Source organism: Anastrepha ludens, unplaced genomic scaffold, assembly GCF_028408465.1.
Source record: "Anastrepha ludens isolate Willacy unplaced genomic scaffold, idAnaLude1.1 ptg000055l, whole genome shotgun sequence".
Taxonomy (NCBI): Eukaryota; Metazoa; Arthropoda; class Insecta; order Diptera; family Tephritidae; genus Anastrepha; species Anastrepha ludens.
The window spans coordinates 52,501-56,679 of record NW_026530039.1 but is presented as its reverse complement, the minus strand read 5'-3'; the positions used below and the strand labels follow the sequence as shown (position 1 = coordinate 56,679).

The following is a 4,179-nucleotide window of genomic DNA, read 5'->3' as shown; positions in this document are numbered from 1 at the left end:
CCCCGAAGGGCCGTTCCCATAGAACAGGTCAGAGCGAACTCTGAGGGCTCCTGTTCCCCGTGGTACCGAGTTAAGGTCTCCGGTAAGACATCGAACCCGAAGACTCTGCCAGTTGAGCATCCATACTACTCAGGCACTGGCAAACCTAGATTTTAGTCGCCTTTTACGACAGGCATACCTTACCTCGGGCATATTCTAACCCCTGCACCGCTGGGGGGAGTAGATAGGGACATCATCGTCTGGTGTTTTTAACGTGAGTACCTGCTGGCGACAGCCCGAACCCACGGTGCTCAAAAGCACAACGTATCAATACAATGCGTTGATCAGCGCCCCAAAAATGCCGAAGCATTTAAGGATACCGATTGGCAGTGTGGCATGGACACACTGACCACCTTGGTAGGGCTCGAGGCCTACCCATACCTCTGCCGTTCTTTGGGTCCCGACACCCGGTTAATTGCAACACTACATCGAGCTAAAGCTCTACCCGCGCTTTAGGTCTCAACCACAGCCACCGCGAAAACCTCCCCGAAGGGTCGTTCCCATAGAACAGGTCAGAGCGAACTCTGAGGGCTCCTGTTCCCCGTGGTACCGAGTTAAGGTCTCCGGTAAGACATCGAACCCGAAGACTCTGCCAGTTGAGCATCCATACTACTCAGGCACTGGCAAACCTAGATTTTAGTCGCCTTTTACGACAGGCATACCTTACCTCGGGCATATTCTAACCCCTGCACCGCTGGGGGGAGTAGATAGGGACATCATCGTCTGGTGTTTTTAACGTGAGTACCTGCTGGCGACAGCCCGAACCCACGGTGCTCAAAAGCACAACGTATCAATACAATGCGTTGATCAGCGCCCCAAAAATGCCGAAGCATTTAAGGATACCGATTGGCAGTGTGGCATGGACACACTGACCACCTTGGTAGGGCTCGAGGCCTACCCATACCTCTGCCGTTCTTTGGGTCCCGACGCCCGGTTAACTGCAACACTACATCGAGCTAAAGCTCTACCCGCGCTTTAGGTCTCAACCACAGCCACCACGAAAACCTCCCCGAAGGGCCGTTCCCATAGAACAGGTCAGAGCGAACTCTGAGGGCTCCTGTTCCCCGTGGTACCGAGTTAAGGTCTCCGGTAAGACATCGAACCCGAAGACTCTGCCAGTTGAGCATCCATACTACTCAGGCACTGGCAAACCTAGATTTTAGTCGCCTTTTACGACAGGCATACCTTACCTCGGGCATATTCTAACCCCTGCACCGCTGGGGGGAGTAGTAGATAGGGACATCATCGTCTGGTGTTTTTAACGTGAGTACCTGCTGGCGACAGCCCGAACCCACGGTGCTCAAAAGCACAACGTATCAATACAATGCGATGATCAGCGCCCCAAAAATGCCGAAGCATTTAAGGATACCGATTGGCAGTGTGGCATGGACACACTGACCACCTTGGTAGGGCTCGAGGCCTACCCATACCTCTGCCGTTCTTTGGGTCCCGACACCCGGTTAATTGCAACACTACATCGAGCTAAAGCTCTACCCGCGCTTTAGGTCTCAACCACAGCCACCACGAAAACCTCCCCGAAGGGCCGTTCCCATAGAACAGGTCAGAGCGAACTCTGAGGGCTCCTGTTCCCCGTGGTACCGAGTTAAGGTCTCCGGTAAAACATCGAACCCGAAGACTCTGCCAGTTGAGCATCCATACTACTCAGGCACTGGCAAACCTAGATTTTAGTCGCCTTTTACGACAGGCATACCTTACCTCGGGCATATTCTAACCCCTGCACCGCTGGGGGGAGTAGATAGGGACAGCAGGAATCTCGTTAATCCATTCATGCGCGTCACTAATTAGATGACGAGGCATTTGGCTACCTTAAGAGAGTCATAGTTACTCCCGCCGTTTACCCGCGCTTACTTGAATTTCTTCACTTTGACATTCAGAGCACTGGGCAGAAATCACATTGTGTCAACACCCGTTAGGGCCATCACAATGCTTTGTTTTAATTAGACAGTCGGATTCCCCAAGTCCGTGCCAGTTCTGAATTGATTGTTAATTGATAATCGTTATAATTTAAAAAGAATATATATCGAATGATATAATTCCTTAAAAATTTTAGCAAGAAAGTTCCACAATTGGCTACGTAACTACTATCCGGGGAACAAGAATCGTAATTCTCTATTTACCCAGAACGAGTACATAAACCATGGTATTGCTTCCCAATCAAGCCCGACTATCTCAATCTTCAGAGCCAATCCTTATCCCGAAGTTACGGATCTAATTTGCCGACTTCCCTTACCTACATTATTCTATCGACTAGAGACTCTTCACCTTGGAGACCAGCTGCGGATATTGGTACGGCCTGTTGAGAAGTTTGCGTGACCCCACCATAAATTTTCAAGGTCCGAGGAGAAAATATCGACACAACAGTAAATGTCATGCTCTTCTAGTCCATCTACCATATCTCTCTTCGAAAGACTTCCATGGTAGTACGACTATAAAACAGAAAAGAAAACTCTTCCGATATCTCTCGACGGCTTCTTTATGGTCGTTCCTGTTGCCAGGATGAGCACAAGGCCCATTTTTAATAACAAACGGATACTCAACAGGTTACGGAATTGGAACCGTATTCCCTTTCGTTCAAAATAATTCAAGTATTTAATTATTTTTTAATATATATATATAAATTTTATTAATATTTTTTTTTATTAAAAACTTGAAAATTTTCGGCTTTCGCCTTGAACTTAGGACCGACTAACTCGTGATCAACCACTGTTCACACGAAACCCTTCTCCACTTCAGTCCTCCAAGGTCTCATTCGATTATTTGCTACTACCACCAAGATCTGTACCAATAGCGGCTCCATGCAGGCTTACGCCAAACACTTCTAAGCACACTATTGTACCCTCCTACTCACTAAAGTTTCAAAATTTATAAATCAATCGAAATTGTTTTATAAATCATCTACTTTAGCGGTAATGTATAGGTATACAACTTAAGCGCCATCCATTTTAAGGGCTAGTTGCTTCGGCAGGTGAGTTGTTACACACTCCTTAGCGGATTACGACTTCCATGTCCACCGTCCTGCTGTTTTAAGCAACCAACGCCTTTCATGGTATCTGCATGAGTTGTTAATTTAGGCACCGTAACATTACGTTTGGTTCATCCCACAGCGCCAGTTCTGCTTACCAAAAGTGGCCCACTGGGCACATTATATCATAACCTCAACCTTCATATCAAGAAAGGTGAGGTTCTTACCCATTTAAAGTTTGAGAATAGGTTAAAATCGTTTCGACCCTAAGGCCTCTAATCATTCGCTTTACCAGATAAGATTATTTTATATAATTTTTAAATGCACCAGCTATCCTGAGGGAAACTTCGGAGGGAACCAGCTACTAGATGGTTCGATTGGTCTTTCGCCCCTATACTCAATTCTGACAATCGATTTGCACGTCAGAACTGTTTCGGTCTTCCATCAGGGTTTCCCCTGACTTCAACCTGATCAAGTATAGTTCACCATCTTTCGGGTCACAGCATATATGCTCAAGGTACGCTCCAGTTAGAGGTATAAATAATAATAAATTATCATTATACATAACTATATGGAACGCCCCGGGATTGAATTAATTGACTATTTAAGAAAATAGACTAAAAATTAATCCCATTATATTTTTAAGTTAAGTTAATTATGCCATTAAGTTTAATATAACTCAATGACTTGCACATATGTTAGACTCCTTGGTCCGTGTTTCAAGACGGGTCCCGAAGGTATCCTGAATCTTTCGCATTGTTAATCATATAAATGCATACAAATAAATATTAATATCATAGATATTAAATTTTTTGTAAAATTCAAAAAATGAATTTTAGCATTATATATAATAAAATCTATCAACACTTTATCAAATCATTAGTATTTATTCTATGTTAATATGCTTAAAAAGCAAATTAATTTAAATAAACTTAATATCACCAATGATCTTTTGATAAATACTTTATTATGTTAATAGATTACAATGCCCTTATATGAAAAAAATGCACATTATTTTTAATTATTTAATGATGAATTTTTCATAATGGATATTCAGGTTCATCGGGCTTAACCTCTAAGCAGTTTCACGTACTATTTAACTCTCTATTCAGAGTTCTTTTCAACTTTCCCTCACGGTACTTGTTTACTATCGGTCT

The 4,179-nt window shown here is 43.8% G+C and overlaps 1 pseudogene; it reads right to left on the bottom strand.

Annotated features, from left to right (window-relative positions):
- Nucleotides 1-1,753: 1,753 nt before the first annotated feature.
- The window catches only part of LOC128870943 (large subunit ribosomal RNA), a 2,774-nt pseudogene continuing 348 nt past the window's right edge, over nt 1,754-4,179 (bottom strand).